Raw genomic sequence first — 22,765 nt, forward strand, 5'->3', positions numbered from 1 at the left:
TAATGAATATTGTTCATCACAACCTTCAGAATTTTCCGAAGAGAATAGCATAGAATAGAATAGAATAGAATAGAAAAAAGTTTGTTGCAGCAAGCAAATCCAGAAAGCACACACAGGTAACTGATTTAGCAGGATTCATTAACTTCTTTAAATACATAATAACTACAATACCAATGGCAGGTTCTTCCAACATGGTAGAAACTATAAGCAAACACAGGCAGAGGAGAGAACAGTTTCCAGTGTAAGAGCAGCAGACAAGTTTGCACTTTTGCACAGACTCAGAGCTACAATACTAAGCCACACTCAGACTCTTAGCTATCTCCTTGTTGCTCATAGCAAATACTGTTTCAGTTTCCAAACAGTCCACATTAGCTGACCTGTTGCCATGTCTCTATTCCAGTTCATGAATATACATTGACAGAACAGAACAGAACAGAATTGAAGTTGGAAAAGACCTTTGAGGTTTTCTAGGCCAGTCCCCTGCTCAAGCAGGAGAACCTATACTTTTCAGATAAGTGGCTGTCTAGTTTCTTCTTAAAAACCTCCCGTGATGGAGTGCCCACAAGTTCTGATGGCAAGCTGTTCCACTAGTTAATTGTCCTCACCATTAAGAAGTTTCTCCTTAATTGCAGATTGCTTTTTTCTCTCTTTGGTTAGTTTCCAATCATTTTTTTTCCTACCCTCTGGTGCTTTGTAGAATATTTTAACCCACTCTTCTTTGTGGCAGTCCCTCAAATACTGGAATACTGCTATCATGTACCTAATTCTTTTTTTCTTTAGACTAGCTAAATCCCAATCCTGCAGCTATTCTTCAGGTCTTTGAACATCTTAGTTGCTCCTCTCTGAACTTTTTCCAAGATCTCAACATCTTTTTTGTGGTATGGTGACCAAAATTGGTTGCTGTATTCCAGGTGTGGTCTTATTAGGGTGTTTATACAACTCAGGTGTAAGGACTTTCCTCTCCTCTCAACTCAAGAAATTAGAACTTTTGAACCACTCAGTATTTCAAAAGGAAACTTTTATTGAAAGGAAAGTGATAGCAAGACAAAGAAAGCTGGATCTGAAGAGTCCCACACTTTCATTAGGTTAAAACAGTTAGAAACCCCCCCTCTCAGTCTGGTGTTGAATAGGCCAATCCACAGATGCAAAGTTATTTTGAGAATTGCAAGCTGAGAAGGTGATAAGAAATTGCTCTCTCACTTGCTGGAGGCTCTGGTGTTGAGACAAAACAGATGTCTTTCTCCTTTTACATTCCCAAAGAGATAAATCAAAGTACAGGAGAGAAAGGCACCAGGAAAAAGGCTATAAACTAAACAATGCACCCAGGTATCCACCCCACTGGAATGGCAGCATCACAATAGGAATCTATGACACCATTATATTAGCTGTTTTAGTTGCTGCTGCACACTGTTGGCTCATATTCAAGTGATCATCCACTAGGACCCCAAGGTCCCTCTCATAGTTGCTGTTTTTAGCCAGGTCTTTCCTAATCTGTATTTTTATTTTTCCTGTCTAAATGCAAAACTTCGCTTTCATCCACGTTAAAATTCATTTTGTTGAGTTTGTCTTCTGAAGTTGACTTTCCTGCCAGTTTAGTGTCATCTGCAAATTTGATGAGTTCCCCTTCTATTCCCTCATCTAAGTCATTTATTAAGATACTGAAGAGTACTGGGCTTAAGACAGAGCCTTCTGCTACCCCACTACTTACTTCTCTCCATGTGGATGTAGTATCATTAAGGATTACGATTTATCAGACCGCTACAAATCGATCTGGTGGTGATGTTGTCTATTCCACATTTTTCTAGTTTACCAAGAAATAGGTTGTGGTCTACTTTGTTGAATGCTTTACTGAAATCTAAGTATACTATGTCCATAGCATACTAATTTAGTGACTTTATCAAAGAATCAAATAAGATTTGTTTGGCATGATCTGTTTTTAATAAACCTGTGCTGGTTACTAGTTATAACTTTATTTGCTTCTAGTTGTTCACAGATCTGTTTCTTGATGATCTTTTCCAGAATCTTCCAGGTATTGATGTTAGATTGATTGATTGGTAGTTTCCTGGTTCAGTTTTTTTCTTTCTTTCTTGAAGATGGAAACTACATCAGCCCTTTTCCAATCCTCAGGTATTTCCCTGTGCTCCAGCATTTTTGAAAGATATGGTACAATGGTTCTGAGATAACTTCTGCCAGCTCCTTCAGAACTCTGGAATGTAATCTGTGAGGCCCCAGTCAGTGGTGGGTTCCTACCGGTTCAGACCGGTTCGGCCAAACTGGTAGTGGTTTGGCAGTCTGGGTCACTGAATTGGCAGCAACCCAGGCCTGCCACACCCCCAAACCAGTTTTCCTGTAGGCACCATAGTACCGCCATCTTGTTTTTGGCTCCTACGCATGTGCCAAACAATTTTTATTGAAGCGTGTGTGTGGCGCAGCCATGAGCAAACTGGCAGTAGTGCCTGCCAGAACCCACCCATGGTCCCGGTGATTTATATTTGTCAATGTCAGATTGATGTTCTCTTACCATTTTCTTGCTTATTTTAATTTTTATTTCTACTTTGTCTTTTACATTAGTTCTTTTAATATATACATTGGGCTTTTTTGATATGTTGTGCCGTGGTGGTGCAGTGGTTAGAGTGCACTACTGCATGATACTTCTGCTGACTTTCAACTACTGCAACTTGGCAGTTCAAATCTTACCAGGCTCAAGGTTGACTCAGCCTTCCATCCTTCCGAGGTGAGTAAAATGAGGACCCAAATTGTTGGGGGCAATATGATGACTTGATAATTTGCTTACAGAGGGCTATAAAACTATAAAGCCCTATATAAGTAAGTGCTATTGCTATAATTTTGTGTGTGTTAAGACTGATGCAAAGAATGAGTTAAGCAGCTCTACTTTCTCTCTACTGCCTGTTATTTCCTTGCCATCTTCTCTCTTTAGTGGACCTACTGTTTTCCTTGATTTTTTTTTGTTATTGGAACATTGAAAGAACGTTCTTTTTTATATCTTTGACTTTTGTTGCAAGTCTTTTCAGCCTTTGGTTTCCTAACTTCATCTTTGTATTATCTGCTGATAATCAGCCTTAGTTATGTGTCCCTCTTTTCATTTTTTGTACTTGCCCTTTTTGTCTTTCAGTCTGTCAGAGAGATCTTTGTGCAACCATGCTGGTTTCTTCTTGAATTTCTTGTTTTTCTTTTTCAGTAGTATTGTGCTGGTCTGAGGTTTTATGTTTACATTTTGCAGAGTTTCCCATGTTTCTTGGGTTATTTTCCCACTTAGAATTTTCATCCATTTGTTTTTAAGCCTGCCCTGCATTCAGGAACTGTTTATTCTTAAATATATACCGTATATCATGACTTCTTTATATCTGACTACTTTTTGCTGAACATTCACTAGCTGGGTTCCTCGTTCATCTACTTTTAAACCTCATTAATACATTATTGGATGGCTAATTGCACCAATCTCTGATCTTTCATTCTAAGAAAGTTTCCAAAACATTCTTAGAAAATAAAAATAGTGGATGATTCCAGATTTTTTTTTAAAAGCCAGCAGCTAGCGGAAGTCTATCCATAAAGCAAATTGAGCAGTTGCTCAGGCACCAATTGTGTAGTTTGCCTAGGGCAGGGGTGTTAAATTTGCAGTGTCACATTAGCATCATGTTGGTATCACATGATGTATCTTGACTTTCCCCCCCTTCCCTTAATTGGGCATGGGCATGGCCAGCACATGATGCATCCAGCCTGCAGGCACCCCTGATCTAGGGTGACAATAGTCAGCAACTAATCAGGTCCTCAACTTGTAAGAGGAATGTTCTTCCTTCCTGTGGCCTCTTCTGCTAGAAACTGTTGTTTCCATTTGGAGTGCCTTCTAATGTTTAGTGTACTATTTAGTCTAGCCATTGATTATACGCCAGTCATCTGGGGAAGAAAAAAACAACCAATTCTGAATCAATTTCCTCCCCTTCCTTGAAAGGGAATCTGAATAAATTGAGAATTTTTGGCTTGGAGTGTATTTTTATGTTTGCTGTTCCTCACTAGACCATAGTTTTCTTTGTAATTTTTGTTCCTTTGACAGTTGCTTTTTTTGTTCTGTGGTTTTACTATTGTAGGAAGTTGGCACTACTATTGTGACTTTTGACAGCCAACTCAACCTCTGACCAGATTTTAATGGCAAAACTTTTTTCTTTAATTTTATATTTTTTTAAATATTCCCTTCTTGTGCAACATCTCAGCTTGTGTATGAGCAGTAGAATTCCTCTGGGCGAGCCTCATGGCTGCCTTCAATTTCTTTTTCAGTCACTGGCATTCAGGATCCAACTAGCGGGGTCCATTCATTTGGGCTCTTTTTGTAGCAAGTGTAGTTGTTAGGTGTTCCTTCAGAATACTACAGAGATTAGAGAACGCATTGAAGGCTGACAGCCAGTCAATAGTAGATGACTGGATTGCTCTAGCCCACTTGGTACCATTTTCTGTTTTAAAGCATTAATACCAACTTTGGCCAAAATATAACCTTTTATTTTGGGTCACCTCTACTTTTTTTGGTGAGCCATCTGTCAGCCATGTTATATGGTCTTAAATATGAGCGGCTTTGCAATGACACACTTACAGGCTGATGATTGCTAACATCACTAAAGTGTACTGTGACCTCTGAGAAGAGGTCGACTTTATCTCTAGACAAACAAAAGATATCCAATACACTGCTTGAATTGGCCATGTGATATGTGTAAGGATATGTGTAATTCTTATCCTTACCTCCCAGAATTTGGAGATTACCCTTTAAAATTAAGGAGACTAGGAGCAGGCCACTAGCATTAATTTTGCAGGCTCTCTCAAGCCACTGAGGATGGGACTCCCTTCTTCTGGGCGAGCTCATACCAAGAGAGACCCAACCTAATATTCAAATCTCCTAGTAATATCACTATGGACTGAGGGTACAATACAAATATATCATCTAGGATAACTTCCAAGCCCATCCAATATTCAGGGTTATAATACCAGGATGTGTTTGGAGGGACATACACATTTACCAGTATTAACTCAAACTCTTCATATCCAAATTTAACATTTGGGAAATATGAATATTTGTCTTCATTGTATAGTTTCTCCCCCTGCCATTGCAACTCTTCCTTTATAAGAATGTATAGCCCACCAGAGCTTTTGTTTTTCGGCCTGGGGAGACTGATCCCTGGAAACCTGGCAGTTGTACTGGTTCATCCACTTTGGTTAACCAGGTTCCTTGAATGGCTATTACATCAAATCTAGGAAGAACATTCATTAGTCCACTATCAACCATCTCTTTTCAGCCAGCTACATTCTAGGTCAGCATCTGTATGAAATTCCTGGAGACAAGGTAGTCTGTCTTGGTTGCTTGGCAACCAAGCTAGAAAATGTTGGATGTCAACTTGCCATTGGAGTCGGGTCGATATTAATTATGCTTCCCATATAAATAGAGTTATTGTGAGCTTCAATATTTCTCCAGATAAATTGCAGGACTTGTTGCTCCTCTTTATCTTGATTGACGGTATGCCTCTCCTTTTGCTCTAAGAATGTCATTTTTTAATGTGGGCATGTTCTCCATCTTTCCCTCTTCTTGACTAGTTTTCCTATTAGATGGTCAATTTGGACATGTACCACCAGGTCCTGGTGGATTTCCTTTTTCTCCTCTTTTTCTTTTGGACTGGTATGCCTTCTCTTTTTATTTGTTGGGGCTGTTGGGGAGCCAAGGAATCTCTCTTAGCTCGTTGGAATATACCCTACAGTGTAACAGTTGAGATAGAGACTGTTATGCCACCTTCCCCTATTTAGAGGGGTGTTAGCAACCTGGAGTAAAATCCTGTGCCTCTGCAAGACCAGCCTCTCCACTGCATCCTCTTCATCCTGAGACCCCCAGTCCACATAGGCTGGCTGAACATCATGGGCAAGCTTTGGAATGTGAGCTTTGCTGTTTACTTGTTCAGCTACCTTATTAATAAGGCTGCAACTGTTTGTGCTGTTAGTAGGCAATTCTTAGCAACCAAATCCAAGTCTCCTTTAAAATTGTTCCTAATATTACACTTGTTCTTATTCTCCCCTCCAACTTCTACTGGAGTTGCAACTCCTTCCTCCACAGATAAGCAGTCATCCTCTTCCCAATCCAGAAGGGGGCTAGGTTTGTTTGGTGGGGTCGCAAGGGGGGAAGAAAAGCAGAAAGGAGACTAACTTGCAGTGTCTGTTATCTAAATCATGTCTTTCATCTTAGGTTGTCTGGGCATTGTCGCAGCCATAGATATCTGGTTTTGTTGCTTAGTAGAGAAAACTTTCCTCTCATTCACTAAATGCTTTACTAGCTAAAGTAACAAACTGGAGTAAAAGCTGGAATAAAAGATGAACCTCTCAAGTAATAAAATTGAAACTTTTTAAATTTAAAAGTTAAAAATTGTTTTAAAAGTAGAATTAATGTTTTTTAAAAGAATAAAAATAGAGAGTAAAAAGGAGAACTAAGTTAAAAGTTAAAAATTGTTTTAAAAGTAGAAAGAATATTTTTTTAAAAGGAGAAAAATAGAGAGAAAAAAGGAGAAAAAAGGAGACCAAAGCTCAAAGCTGCTGTTCACTATCCTTCCTTTGAAATGGACAAGTAAAGATCGAAAGACTCTTTTCAGTCCCCAGAAGACAGCTGGAAAGATTATGGGGGAGGGTGGAAATTCATTGTAAGGTTTTCTTTCTTGTTTCTTTTATATTGTAATCAGTTTAACGTATTGATGTAAGGATTGCATTTGAACTGGCACAGCAAGTTCTGAACACCTTAGATTTCTGTCTGTTGGGAGGGAAATTTGTCCAAAATATCTGTATTGCCTGTATTTTAAAAGTAGCTGCATATACAGGCACACAGAGAGAGACACACCATTCAGAATTAGACTGAAACTATCCCCTTCATCTACCTCCACACAAAGCTTCTCCTAGGTTGATTTTTGCTCTGTGGCACTAAAGACCAAGCAGTCATATCTCCCTGCTAATCCAATGAGGGAGGAGCAATCCCCCTCAGGCAATTCTCTCACTTGAAGAGATAGCAGAAAAGAGATTTCCAAAAACCCAAGCCCTGACTGTGACTCACAAATGATTGATTTGAACTTCTCTGGTGATTGGAGCTGTTTTCTACAAGGGGAAAGTCAGAGAGACAAAGGTAGGGGCCTTTTAACTCCATTTCATTTGAACCTTCCTGAGGCTGGTGATTGGAGCTGCTGGCTACAAGGGGGGAGTCAGAGAGACAAAGAGGACTAGGTAGCAAGCCTGCGCCCCTAATGGCGCGCGAATCATATATCTATAAACCAAAATAGTAATAATACATTCTAGATTATTGCGCTTGAGATTGTGATTTTATTTTATTTCAAAATGACTGGCTTAGTTCAATGTAATAGCTGTTTTGCACCTGTCTTTCGCAGTACTCTTTTCAAATTTGAATACTGTCCCCTTTGTAAACAAATTACTAGTATACATAGACAGATTATCTATCTAAAATCTCTAACCTGTGTTCTCCAAGTAGAAATTAGGTGCCCAATTCGGCCATTCCACACTATGGAGATGCCACGCTATCAGCCCCCTCTACCATAAAGATCCTGCAGGAGAAGAGCAGTCTGGACAACCGTGGGATCTGGCAGGGTGAGAGCTGTGAACCATAAACACAAACCTTTTGCTGTGACCCAACATAACATATATAGGGGACACTAAAGAGACAGGTCAAGGTAGTTGTGATAATGATGACTCAAATAAGCAGGGGATCATGATCCAAAATGGAGAACTTTCTTTGGAAAGGTGAAATGGGACCCAGGTATCACACATCAGTCACACAAGAAGATCAAGGTATGTAAAAAGAGAAGTCACCTTCTAGTTGGTGATTCAATTGTAAGGGATGTAAATTTAGGAAAGGACATGGAGGTTTTAAAAGAGGTCAGGTGTCTGCCAGGTGCTATTGCCAGCAGAGACAAGAGGCATATTCTTAAGATAGTCAAGAATGCAAATAAGGACTGTGACGTTGATGCTATTATACATTTTGGCACAAATGATCTGTCCCAAAAAGATGTACTTTCTGTGAAGAATGATTTCCAGAGCTTTGGGTATGAACTTAGTAGTGTAGGTTGTAGGGTTATATTTTCAGAGGTTTCACCAGTATATAAGGAACAAAAAGGGAAGGACCAGCGTGTAGCAGAGATTAATGTGTGGCTAAAGGAGTGGTGTAAAAGGGAAGCCTTTGGTTTTATTAGTCATGATGCCTGCAGCTGGTCCAATGAAAAACTGTACAAAAGAGATGGTTTGCACCCATCCAAGAAAGGGACTGAGTTACTTGGCATTAAATTCACAGATTTTCTGGATAAACTTTTAAACTGAACAACGAGGACAGAGAATTAATTGATACAGAACATTTCTGTCCCCTGCAATCTAAAACTCATAGGGTTATCAGTGCATGTAACATAAATGTTTGTGTGGGTAAGATTATCACTCCTGCTGTCAAGCAAAACCAAGCATTTAATAATGAGTGCCATACCATGTGCATGAATCATACAAGTGGCAGAAAATAGGGGCAGTCAGGCATCACACAGGTTATGTAGACAGTAAACACAGGGTCAATCAAAATGGACTCAAATGTCTATACACCAATGCACAGAGTATGAGGAATAAACAGGATGAATTAGAAATTCAAGTAAATGAGGGCAGATATGATATTGTTGCCATTACAGAAACTTGGTGGGATGAAACCTACAACTGGAACATACAGCTAGAAGGATTTAAATTATTTAAAAGAAATAAACCAAATAAAAGAGGAGGTGGAGCTATATATAAGAAATAACTACATCTCAAGGCGAAGAGCCAACGTTGCGACGATATGGTTGTGCAGTCTCGATGCTCTGAGACCGCAGCCAATACTTTTGCTGCTGGGTGGTCCAAACGGACCTAAAGCATCCCAAAGAGACGGTGAACAGGAAGTATACGTCTTGCTGATCTCCGGGATATCGTAAAATCCCTGAAAGAAGCAAAAGAACTTCTTCAAACCGACAACAAAAAATCCAGCCAAGGCTGACGAAGTCGGGGCAGCTCCAAAACGGAAGGATATGGAAAGTGAAAGTGTTTCTAGCTGGTGAGAAACTTTTACTGTTTTAAAAAAGAGACTGCCTATAAAAACTTAAAAATTAATTTAAATTGAAGAATAGAAGAGTCAAGCAGCGGAATTAAATTTGGAATGGTTTTGGACAGTGGTTATCTTACTTTTTAAATGCTATCTTCATGGAAGGAATTTATGCAAGCCTTTTGAAATGGATGGATTAAGTTTTCTTCTTCTAGCTTTTCTTTATCATTCTCTATAATCTATAGACTAAAGTTTTCCTCTTTCATTGCTGTGAGTATTTTTCTAATTCATTTAGCCAAGACATTGGTATGTAGTTTGGAATTGACAAATGTGCAACAATGGCAATCAAAGCAGGCAAAGTGATACAAGATGATGGAATAGAACTTGAGAATGAAGAAATGATAAAGGCAGTAAAACCAGAAGAAGACTACAAGTACTTGGGGATTTTAGAGGCCTCTGACTTAAATGCATAATAAAGTCAAGGAATTAACTTTAACCAAGTACATTCGATGAATTCACAAGATATTCAAGTCAAAATTGAATGGAGGAAATATCATAAAAGCCATAAATACCTGGGCTATACCTGTGATTCAATACTCAGAAGGAATAATTTACTGGACTCCGATGGAGTTGGACAATTTGGACAGAAAAACAAGGAAGCTTATGACAATGAATCATGCTTTGCACCCTAAAAGTAATGTTGACCGATTATATCTACCACGAGCAGAGGATGGTCGAGGACTCCTACAAGTAAAATAGACTGTGGAAGAAGAAAAACACAGCTTGAATGATTACATCCAGAAAAGTGAACAACCAATGATTAAGGAAGTAAATAAAGGAGGCCTTTTAAAGACAACTAAGTCAAAAGCTGAATATAAGAAAGAAGTAATTGAGAAGCGAGCTGAAAATTGGAAAAACAAAGCTATGCATAGCCAATACTTGAAAAGTATTGAAGGCAAAGCTGACCAAAAGCTAACTTGGAACTGGTTAAGATCAGGAGCACTGAAAAAAGAAACAGAAGGCTTTATTTTGGCAGCTCAAGAACAAACCTTAGCCACAAACTACATGAAAGCAAAAATTCAACATGTTACCACCAACAGCAAATATCGCCTCTGTAATGAGAAAGACGAGACAGTCGACCACTTGATCAGTAGGTGCAACAAAATTTCACAAACTGACTACCTAGAACGCCATGACCGCGTTGCTAAGATCATTCACTGGAAATTGTGCCAAAAGTTTGGATTTGAGTACAGCAAAAACCACTGGGACCATCAAGTTGAGAAGGTTTTAGAGAATGAGAAAGTCAAGATATTGTGGGACTTCAGAATCCCGACTGACAGGCACTTGGCCCACAACACACCTGACATAACAATAGTTGAAAAGAAAACAGTATGGTTCATTGACATTGCAATACCTGGAGATGCACAAATTCCAAGATAAACTGCAAGAAAAAACCACAAAGTACCGGGACTTGTAAATTGAAGTCGAGCAACTGTGGAAAAAGAAATTGTGTGTTGTCCCAATTGTAATTGGAGCCCTTGGAGCAATTCTTAAAGGGCTACCTCGCTATTTGGAAATTTTAAATTTATCAGACTTGAACATTCTGATTCTACAAAAAACCACCCTACTTGGAACAGCTTATATCCTCCGACGTTGCCTTAACAGTTCCTAGGTCCTTGGTTAGGACTCAAGCTGTTGAGCTACCAACCAGCCCCAAAGGCTGTGAATCTCACCAAAGATTAACCACATAATAATAAAAAAGAACTAAGTTAGATACAATTAAAGTTTTGATTATTAGGGGGAAAATATGATACAGGATATAGTCAAATAAAGGAGGGATAAGAATAATAATGCATATATAAATATGGGTATAACATAAGGTAACTGGATCTAAACTTTAAACAGTGATTTGGAAAGGAGGATTAGAAAACTTTGTTATTAAATATTATGAATGTTTAGTTAGGACATAAGGATTTAGTGTTAGTGGAGGATTTTAGAAATAGTAATTGAAAGGCCAGCATATGGTTTTGTACTAAACTTTGGTATATTTTATGATGAAGGACGTTTAAACAATTATAGTCAAATGAAAATGGAGATACAATGATGATGACATGTATAAATATTTGAGTTAAAATACTTAATATGAATTATTTTGTTGACTGTGGAAGAGATGCATTAAAGGTACACTTTCTATAGCATGTAAAGAAGGATAATGTATTTGTTTTAAATTAAAAATTTAAAAAATGGTTAAAAAAAGAAATAACTACATCTCTACATAAATAGAGCACAACAATGATGAGAACTATCTTTTTTTTAAAAAAAATATATTTTTTATTCATTTTCACATTCAATTTTACAATCACTTATATACTGGATATTTGCTATAAGAAAAGAAATAAAATAAAATAAAAAATAAAAAAGAAAACACGATTCATCATCATTCAGCATAAGACAAAACCCCACCTGACACTTCCAACCTCCATACACCCCATCTTCCCCCTCCAACTTTCCTTTCCTCCCTCTAACACTCCCCTTTCCTACTTCCCTTTCCCCTCAAACCTTCCTTCTTACACCCTCCTTACATTCCCCTCTCACTCCCTCCTTGCTCCTCCCTCTTCTTTCCTTCTACCTCTCCCCTTGGTGTATTCCTTTATTCAACTCTTATTTATTAATATTGAACTATAAAGATAGAAAATAGGAAACAAAATATGATAAAAAGAGAAAGAAAAAAAAACCAAGGAAAAAAATATAAAGAAAGAAAAAAAAAGAAAAGACAACCGTATACAAGTGCATTCTTCTTCTTATTGAAACTATATTACCACCCACCCACCCACCCCCCATAGGTCCCCCTCCCTAGTCCCCCCGACTTCCCAGGGCCCACACCTGGCATTGTCCTCTGTCAAACCCCTTCTAAAGTATCTTGTGATCCTATGAATTAAAAATAAAAGTAATATAAGAAAAGAATTGATACAAAAAAAATTACAAATTATAAAAAGGAAAAGAAAAGAAAAAAAAGAAAAAAGAAAAAAGAAAAAACTCTTTGTATTAAGCTCAGCCCCCCATCTTTATTAATGTTTAAGCAGTATAAATCATTCTATATATATTTTATTCTCGTCTCTTGCTTCTTTGTTATTTACCCGAACTTCCTGTAGACTCCCCAGTTCTTCTTCCTTAACCTTATATTCAAATAAAAATTTATGCAAATTTATGCAGACATCAGTTTTCGATCTAGCTCAAAATGATCTCACCAAACTTTCCTTTCTAGTAGGATTTAAACAGCGTGGATCATTCCACCTATTCAAATAATAATTTACCCAAGAATCAGTTTACATTCTGTCTCGAGATAATCTCACCAAGCTTTCCCTTCTAATAGAGTTTAAACAACGTAGATTATTCCGCATGAATTTTACCCTCATCCCTTGCTTCTCTGATATTTACCACAACTTCCTGTAGTCACTCCAACTAATCTTTCTTAACCTTATTTTCGAATAATAATTTACACAAGAGTCAGTTTGCCTTTTAACTCAAAGTAATCTGATCAAGCTTTCGCTACCCCTCCACCTACCCCGCGTTACCCGGCTCCCTTCCTCCCAAACCAAAATTCAGTAAAATTACCATCTCCACTCTCTTCACTTTAAAGTCCTGAACAATTTAAGTTAAAGTTCAAACATATAAGTCCCGTGAAATGTGTTCAACATCCGCTCCACGTAATTCAGTCCCAATATCACACCACCAGTATCCAATTCCGCTTTTTCAACCGGAGAGAGATCGCAAACCCCCATTCAATCCACAACTTTGAGAAATATTTTGAAATGTCTAACAGGAAAACATCGTAGTCTAGAGACTGAATATCTTGCAAATTGTTGGGTCTAAACAGGATTACAGTATCTTAAACCAAACAAATATTTTAAAGACATAGCTAAATCCTCGATCTCCGCTCTTCTGCTTCTCCAGGAGGGGGAGAGCTACACCCTCCGTCTTGCAGCCATGTGGTCTGCTGCTTGCCTTCCCCTCCGCCTTGTCTTTCCTCTTTTCCGAGTGAGTCAGGAAGTCCCGCCTTCAAAGTCTTATAGTAGAAATCTTGAGCTTCCGAAACAGAATTGAGACGAAATCTTTGATTCTCAAATGTGACCGTGATGCCAGCTGGTGCTTCCCATTTATACTGAATCTGGTGTTTTCTAAGCTCTTCAGTTAGAAAAGTATAGTCTCTTCTTGCCTTTAACATCTGGGATGGTATTTCTTTGAAGACAATCAAATCCTGCCCATCAACTCGCAACCTATTGTTGTAAAACTTTTGTATGATCGCATTTCTGGATTCTTTTGTGGAGAAATATATGATTATGTCCCTCGGGAGCTGTCGCTGTTCTGCTACCAACGAATTCTGGCGATAGATTTTCCGAATCTGCCAATCAAAATTAAATCCCGGACTTCCCACCGCATGGCTGAAGGCCTCAACAAAAGTCTGTTTCAAATTCTCTTGCTCCTTTTCACGCAATCCTCTGACTCTTATTGCAAATGCCTTCCTGTTAAAATTTATCATAACGAGCTGTTCTTGAGTATCTCTAATTTTTTGTTGTAATGTTTGCATGTTAGTAGTCAAATTAGAATTAGCCTCCTCCAAACTTTCCAATTTATTCTCCATTTCAGCGGTGTAATCTGTCAGAGCAGACACGGCTACAAACGTATTCGCCTTCATTTGGGCAATCTTAGTCTTTAAGTTATCATATAACTCCAATACAAATTCTTTAATTTCCTGTTTAAAGTCATTAAGCATTTGAAAAAAAAATTCCTGTGTTAAGAAATCTCCAGTAGAGGGCGTAGGAGACAAGGGCAGCGATTTTGTAACAGATTCTTTAAGCACATTCGTAGAAAAACGCTTCGGCTTTGACCTGGGAGCCATCATGAGTAAAGAGATAAACAAATAAACAGCGCTCTCACTCCCCTCAATTTCCAAAAAAAAATTTTGTTTGTAGATTTTGGGTAGTTAATGAGGAATAGTCTCCAGGAAGGTAAAGCCGGCTAAGTACATCCCCTATCAGTCACCAACGGAGAAAAATCGCCATTTTGTAATGCGTTTAAACAAAGAAGCCTCTAGGACAAACGAGGCTGGTGTTTAAGATAGTAATAAAAGTAAAACCTCTCAGGGGTGGGACCCGCTCGTATTAATCATAACTTCAAACAACTTTGCTTTGTCCTGAGGGGGGAGTCTCCTGTCTAGGGCTGCAAAAAAGGCAGCTGAGAAGAACTGGCTGGAGATAAGGGCTCAGCTAACGCTGGATCTAATCTCCGTCCACAGCCAAAAAAAAGGAAGAAGGCTGTGAACTACGAATAGACCCTAGCCACTGGGCTTCTCCCTGCCCCTTTCTTGCCAAAAAGGGGTGATATCTTTGATCTTATTTAGATATACAGACCAGATCTCTGAGAGGAGCTCCGTTGAGCTCCCGTCGGCGACAGGCTCCTCCCCCAGAAGTCAATGATGAGAACTATCTTGAATGCATTTGGGTCAATATTAAAGGTTGCGGGGGTGGGGGAGAATGACATTGCCATAGGTCTATACTACAGGCCACCCAACCAAGCAGAGGAAGTAGATGAACTTTTTGCTAGTCAGCTAACCAAGGTATGTAGTAAGCACACTACAATAGTAATGGGGAATTTTAACTACACTGACAGCAACTGGGAAAAAAACTCTGCACCAAGTGGAAGATCCAACAGGCCCCTAACAAACCTAGCAGACAACTTTGTTTCTCCAAAAGTAGGGAAGGGAATAGGGAGATTGGCCATATTAGACTTAATTCTCACTAACAGAGAGGAAATGATAAAAGGTGTTGAAGCCATAGGAACCCTGGGGGCAAGTGACCATGCAATATTGGAATTCAACATTATGCAAACACAAGTAGTAGAAAGAAGTCAAACTAGTGTCTTGGATTTTAAGAGAGTTAATTTCAATAAACTTAGAGAAAGCTTGGGAAGAATTCCATGGATGAGAATCCTCAAGGGGAAAACAACTCAAGAAGCTTGGGAAATTTTGAAAAATGAGATTACAAAAGCTCAGTCTAGCACAATACTAATGATGAAGAAAAATAACAGCTCCCAAAAGAAACCAGCATTGCTGCATAAACAACTCTCAAATAAGTATAAAAAGTGGAAAGAGGGGGACGTAACTAAGGCAGAATATCAGCAAATAGCCCGAGCCTGTAAAGATGAAATAAGGAAAGCTAAGGCTCACAATGAAGAAAGGCTTGCCACAAAAGTAAAAAATAACAAAAAAAGCTTCTTCCAACATGTTAAAAACAAGAAAAAAGTTAAGGAAAGAATTGGTCCATTGCTGGGAGAAAGTGGCAAGAAGGTGACAAGCAACAGGAAGAAAGCAGAACTATTTAACTCATTTTTTGCATCTGTCTTTACACAAAGGGATAAAACAGTCCAACCTATCAAAAACAGCACCACAAAAATCAGAATAGGAACGCAAATTGAAATGGGAAGAAACTGGTAAGTGAGTACCCATCCACCTTAGACGAGTTCAAATCACCAGGACCGGACAGATTACACCCCAGGGTTCTGAAGGAAACGAGATCTCAGAACCACTGAACTATATCTTTCAGAGATTGGGAAACATTGGGGAACTGCCAGAGGACTGGAAAAGAGCTGATGTGGTTCCCATCTTCAAAAAAGGGGAAAAAATAGATCCAGGATACTATAGACCTATCAGCCTGACCTCAATACCAGGAAAGATTATGGAAAAGATAATCAAGCAACGAATTAGTGAACACCTAGAAGTAAACAAAGAAATAGCCAAAAACCAACATGGGTTTGTCAAAAATAGATCATGCCAGACTAATCTTATTGCGTTCTTTGACAAAGTGACAAAATTAATTGACCAGAGAAATGCCGTTGATATAGTTTACTTGGACTTCAGTAAGGCATTTGATAAGGTAGACCATAACCTACTACTAGATAAAGTAGAAGAATGTGGGTTGGGGCAGCATCACCACCAGATGGATTCATAACTGGCTGACCAACCACACTCAACGTGTAGTCCTCAATGGAACTGCATCTACATGAAGGGAAGTATGCAGTGGAGTACCCCAAGGCTCTGTTTTAGGCCCAGTACTCTTCAACATCTTCACTTGGATGAGGGAATAAAAGGGGAACTCATCAAATTTGCAGATGACACCAAGCTGGCAGGAATAGCCAACAGTTCAGAAGAAAGGTTTAAGATACAGAAGGATCTTGATAAACTTGAACATTGGGCACTATCCAATAAAATGAAATTCAATGGTGAAAAGAGTAAGGTACTACATTTAGGCAAGAAAAACGAAATGCACAGGTACAGTATAGGTGGTACCTTCCTCAATAGTAGTAACTGTGAGGGGGATCTTGGAGTCCTAGTGGACAACCATTTAAATATGAACCAGCAGTATGCAGCAGCTGCCAAAAAAGCCAACACAGTTCTAGGCTATATAAACAGAGGGATAGAATCAAGATCACGTGAAGTGTTAATACCACTTTATAATGCTTTGGTAAGGCCACACTTGAAATACTGCATTCAGTATTTAGAAAAGATGTGGAGACTCTAGAAAGAGAAGAGCAACAAAGATGATTAGGAAACTGGAGACTAAAGAGCCGAGGTGGCACAGTGGTTAGAGTGCAGTACTGCAGGCCACTTCAGCTGACTGCTATCTGCAGTTCAGCGGTTCAAATCTCACCGGCTCAAGGTTGACTCAGCCTTCCATCCTTGGGAGGTGGGTGAAATGAGGACCCAGACTGTGGGGGCAATATGCTGACTCTGTAAACTGCTTAGAGAGGGCCAAAAGCCCTATGAAATGGTATATAAGTCTAACTGCTACTGCTATTGCTAAAACATATAAAGAATGGTTGCAGGAACTGGGTGTGTCTAGTTTAATGAAAAGAAGGACTAGGGGAGACATTGATTGATTGATTGAGAGTTTATTTATATGCCGCCCTTTTCCCTGGGGGGACTCAGGGCGGCTTACAACTCGAAGGGGGGGGGGAACAAACATTTAACACATAAAACAGTACATAATTAAAAGCACAACATTCATACCATTCGGGTGGGTTACAGTCTTTAGCCCCAGGCCTGAGGGGATAGCCAGATTTTAAGGGCTGTGCGGAAAGTCTGGAGGGTGGTGAGGGTATGAATCTCCACGGGGAGATCGTTCCATAGGGTCGGAGCTGCCACCGAGAAGGCTCTCCTCCGCGTAGTTGCCAGTCGGCATTGACCGGCAGATGGAACTCGGAGGAGGCCTAATCTATGGGATCTAATTGGTCGCGTGGAGGCGGTCTCTCAAGTACCCAGATCCACTACCATGAAGGGCTTTATGGGTGACAAGTAGCACCTTGAAGCGTATCCGGAGATCGACAGGTAGCCAGTGCAGCTCGCGGAGGATAGGTGTTATGTGGGTGAAGCGAGGTGCCCCCACAATTGCTCGCGCGGCCGCATTCTGGACTAGCTGAAGTCGCCGAATACTCTTCAAGGGCAGCCCCATGTAGAGCACATTGCAGTATTCCAGCCTAGAGGTCACAAGGGCACGAGTGACTGTTGTGAGAGCCTCCCGGTTCAGGTAGGGGCGCAACTGGTGCACCAGGCGAACCTGGGCAAATGCCCCCCTGGTCACAGCTGACAAATGGTGTTCAAAAGTCAGCTGTGGGTCCAGGAGGACTCCCAAGTTGCGGACCCTGTCTGAGGGATGTAGTGTTTGACCCCCCAGCCTGAGAGATGGAACACTTGCCGAATTAGTGGGAGGGAAACACAACAGCCACTCGGTCTTATCTGGGTTGAGCACAAGTTTGTTAGCCCTCATCCAGTCCCTAACAGCTTCAAGGCCCTGGTTCATCACGTCCACCGCTTCATTGAGTTGGCACGAGGCAGACAGATACAACTGAGTATCGTCCGCATACTGGTGGTATTTTATCCCGTGCCGCCGAATGATCTCGCCCAGCGGTTTCATGTAGATGTTGAAAAGTAGGGGGGACAAGACCGAACCCTGCGGCACCCCATATGTTAGGGGCCTAGGGGTCGATCTCTGCCCTCCAACTAACACCGACTGCGACCTGTCCGAGAGGTAAGAGGAGAACCACCGCAAAACAGTGCCTCCCACCCCCACCTCCCGCAGTCGTCGCAGAAGGATACCATGGTCGATGGTATCGAAAGCCGCTGAGAGGTCAAGGAGAACTAGGATGGAGGCGTGGCCTCCATCCCTGGCTCTCCAGAGGTCATCGGTCAATGCGACCAAAGCGGTTTCTGTGCTGTAGCCAGGCCTGAAGCCGGACTGGAATGGGTCAAGATAACTAGCTTCCTCCAAGGACCACTGGAGCTGAAAGGCCACCACCTTCTCAACAACCTTCCCCACAAAGGGGAGGTTGGAGACTGGACGATAATTGTTAAGAACGGCTGGATCCAAAGATGGTTTCTTCAGGAGGGGTCTCACCACCGCCGCTTTAAGTGCGGGGGGAAAGACCCCCTCCCGAAGGGAGGCGGTAACAACCACCTGGATCCAGCCCCGTGTCACCTCCCTGCTGTTAGCAACCAGCCAGGAGGGGCACGGGTCCAGTACACATGTGGAGGCACTCACAGCTCTCATGGCCTTGTCCACATCCTCAGGGGCAACATCCTGAAACTCAACCCAGCGATGGTCTACCAGATTATCCCCTTGTGCCTCGGCTGGATCTGCGGAATCGGAGTCCAAGTCCGACCGAAACCGAGCAACTTTGTCTGCTAGAAACTGGACGTAATCCTCAGCCCTACCCTGCAGGGGATCCCCCGTATCCCTCCTATTTAGGAGGGAGCGGGTTATCCTGAACAGGGCAGCTGGGCGCGACTCAGCGGAGGCAATCAAGGTGGCAATATAAGCTCTTTTCGCCGTCCTGATTGCCCTGATGTATTCCTTGATACACGATGTTAGAAGTGCTCGGTTTGATTCGGATTTATTGGATCTCCATAAGTGCTCTAGGCGTCTCTTCCGGCGCTTCCTCTCCCGGAGTTCCTCGGTGAACCAAGGTGGCCTCCGGAATCCACTACCTCGGAGCGGCCGTAGTGGCGCAATCCGGTCAAGAGACTCCGTCGCTGCTGAGTTCCAGGCAGCAACCAGAGTCTCCACCGGACTGTGGGCGAGGGTATCAGGAATAACCCCAAGCTCTGTCTGGAACCTCAAGGGGTCCATAAGTCACCTGGGGCGGAACCACCTGGTCGGTTCCTCCTCCCTACAGTGGGGGTTTGGTCTCCGAAAGTCAAGCCTCAGTAGGCAGTGGTCTGACCACGACAGGGGTATGATCTCATTACCCCTCAGACCAAGATCACAAGTCCACTGCTCCGAGAGAAATACGAGGTCGAGCATGTGACCCACTGAGTGGGTTGGGCCCCGAATTACTTGGGTCAAGCCCATGGCTGTCATGGAAGCCATGAACTCCTGCGCCCCATCAGAGTGTTCACCGAGCGAAGGCAAATTGAAATCCCCCAGGACCATAAGCCTGGGGAACTCAACTGCCAGCTCGGCTACCGACTCGAGGAGCGAGGGGAGGGCTGCTGCAACGCTGTTGGGAGGCAGGTACGTTAACAGCAAACCCACTTGACCCTTGAGGTCCAACTTCACCAGCAGGGACTCACACCCGACAAGCTCCGGAGCAGGGATCCTACGAGGTACTAGAGACTCTCGGATAACAATAGCCACCCCCCCACCCCTTCTCTGAGCTCTCGGCTGATGGAGCACCTGAAATCCTTCTGGGCACATCTCCACGAGGGGGACTCCTCCCTCCGGGCCCAGCCAGGTTTCAGTAATACATGCCAGGTCTGCCCTCTCGTCTAAAATTAAGTCCCGGACGAGGGGAGCCTTATGAACTACAGACCTGGCATTTAGCGACAACAGCCTGAGACCAGGGTCCTGATTACTCACGCCATCTGGCCTTGGAGTGGGACTCGTAGGGCCGGAAGGAGGGATCTCTGTAACATAGCGAGCCCTCCTTCCCCGGTAATGGCCAGCCCTAAAGTCCCCGCCATATCTGCCCCTCCCTGTTACAACCGTAATGCTCCGGCCCACTCCCGTGTCCGTAATTCCCTCAACCACCCCAACGACCCCCGCATTCCTCGGCAGGTCCTCCGAATCAAACACACTCATTCGTTCACCCAAGCAATCCCCACGTAATAATTAAAACACACAAAATACAACAATAATAGGTCAATAAAAAGTGGGATCATTCACTCAATCACATGTATATCCCATGCATATCCCATACAAAAGAGAGAAAAAAGAAAGAGAGAGAAAAAGAGCGAAAGAAAATTGCACAGCTGTTTAAAAAAAGTGCAAGTTCTGGGAAGGTCCAAAAAGTCCAGGGTAGTTGAGGGAAGCAGTGTTCCAATATCTCAGGGGTTGCCACAAAGAAGAGGGAGTCAAAATATTTTCCAAGGCACATGAGGGTAGAACAAGAAGCAATGGGTGGAAACTAATCAAGGAGAGAAGCAACTTAGAACTGAGGAGAAATTTCCTGACAGTTAGAACAATTAATCAGTGGAACAGCTTGCTTCAGAAGTTGTGAAATTGTGCAGGGGGTTGGACTAGAAAACCTCCAAGGTCCCTTCCAACTCTGCTATTGTATTGAATTGTATTAAATGATACTGCCCAGGTGCCCAGTAAAGCAGGATATGTTGCACTGGTGGTCTCATGAGTAGGGGTCCCAGGGCTCACTGTGTGTAATTTTAAAAATATTAAATAGCCTGGATTACACACTGGCTAACCTTAATTTGGACTCACAAATCCTGGATGTGCTAACATAAGAGCTATGGCAGGTTTAGTGACCATCCCTTGGAAATGGGCAGCCTGTAATTTAAAGGAAAACCATGGCTATGAAGAATTTTGGGACTTGTGCTTGCTTGAAACCTGATTGCAAGCTCACAGAAAGTGATATCTAACATCTGAAATTAATTATCATAGAAAATTGGATACTGTAATTTTTTTTCCAGAACATTTTCCCTGGCTGCTAGACCTTCATAGTTGAAAGCTCTCTTTTTCAGAGCCACTGGAGGAATCCTTCTGTTGCCTCTATCAATGCCTTCACCTTTGCATCAGAAAAATTAGAAGAACCCATCAAGTCTCCCTGATCTGATCAATTTTTAATCTTTTGCCAAGAACATGTGTGTTCCACTCACGTTTTGACAAAAAAGAGGAGGATTGTAGGAAGATGGTACCCACCCCTCTCCTAGGAAAATGAGATATATGCCCGAACATTGCTGCTGCCACTGATTGGCCCACAGCAGCAATGTTCAAGCCATTCGTCCATGGTAGGCAGCAGGGAGGTGGCAGTGTCCAGGCATGTCCCATTCTCAAAGCTCCCATTACTACCACTGCCATTGTTGCCACTACTGCTGCTTCCACCAGACCAAGCTCCAGGAGCTCCTGGAGCTCAGCATGCAGCAGTGATGGATATGAAAATGGGACATGCCTGGCTGCCACTCCCTCCCCACCACTTCGGCTCTGAGCTTTACAGCAGTGGCAGAAAATATAAACATGGGACACCCTGGCTGCCACTGCTTCTTTGTTGCCCACCCTGTCAACCACTGCTATCCCTGCCCTCTTCATCCTGGAGCTTGATGGCAGCAGTAATGGTGGGCATATGATAATGGGAAGTTCCCAGCTGCTGCCATTGCTCTGTGCTCTGCCCAACAGCTTGCTCACCCACCTGTCTCCAACCCCACAGTAAATTGTCCCCATGGCAAGTTGGCCATGTGGAATTATCCTGTGGTGACTTGGCTGTTTATGAGTTGGCAGAGGCGATTTGGTGGTGACAAGCTGGCAGTGGGGAGTTGGTCACACTCAGTTGTTTCATTCTGGACCAACACTATTGCTTTTCTTTTTCACTGAAGTTACTTCTAATTCTATTGTTCAAAGAACCATTATTAGCTTCTGTTCCAGTGCTTTATTATCCTGAATTTTAAGTCGAGTCACACTCTTACTTCATTATTTTTGTTTTTTAAGTCTGAACTCTCTAATTGCTTCTAAATTATTATCTCTTGTTTCTCTCTTACAATGCCATTCTGTGGGGTCAGATAGAAAAGCCACAAGAAAGAACAGATGAGATTCAATGATGCTCTTAAACATTTCATGTTGATTAGAGGGAGACAGCAATATGCTTCAGCTGTTGCAGGTACATTAAACACTTTGCACTTAACTCATCCATCTACATATCATTCACAAGCATCTCCTCACCAATAACTTAGAAGATCAGCATAGTGAAATATGAGTCAATTCACATAAAGCATTTTACCAGACACATTGCCTTCTTCAGATGGTTTGAACCCCTTCCCCCACCCCCATGGAATACCTGGTTGATCAAGGCAGCGGGGCAGCATCTTTTATCCAGATCATAAGGGGAAACTTTAAAAAAAAGATACCTTCCCTTCAAAAAAACCACCAAAACAAGAATTATGTTTTGGTGGCAGTGCAGAATACAGCTGTTAAGGCAGTTCTTGGGGTTCATAGGGTGGCCCATGTTACATCATTGTTCCACAATGGCTCGTTTGCTTTCTGAACAAAATATTAGTTATCACCCTTAAAATCTTCATGGCATGGTTCCAGGTTATCTGAGAAACCCCAATGGGATTAGTTGCCACACTCATACTGGTAGAAGGGGCATATACTGAATCATTTTGGCTGTCATGTT

This window comes from Thamnophis elegans, chromosome Z (genome assembly GCF_009769535.1).
Source record: "Thamnophis elegans isolate rThaEle1 chromosome Z, rThaEle1.pri, whole genome shotgun sequence".
NCBI classification, from domain to species: domain Eukaryota; kingdom Metazoa; phylum Chordata; class Lepidosauria; order Squamata; family Colubridae; genus Thamnophis; species Thamnophis elegans.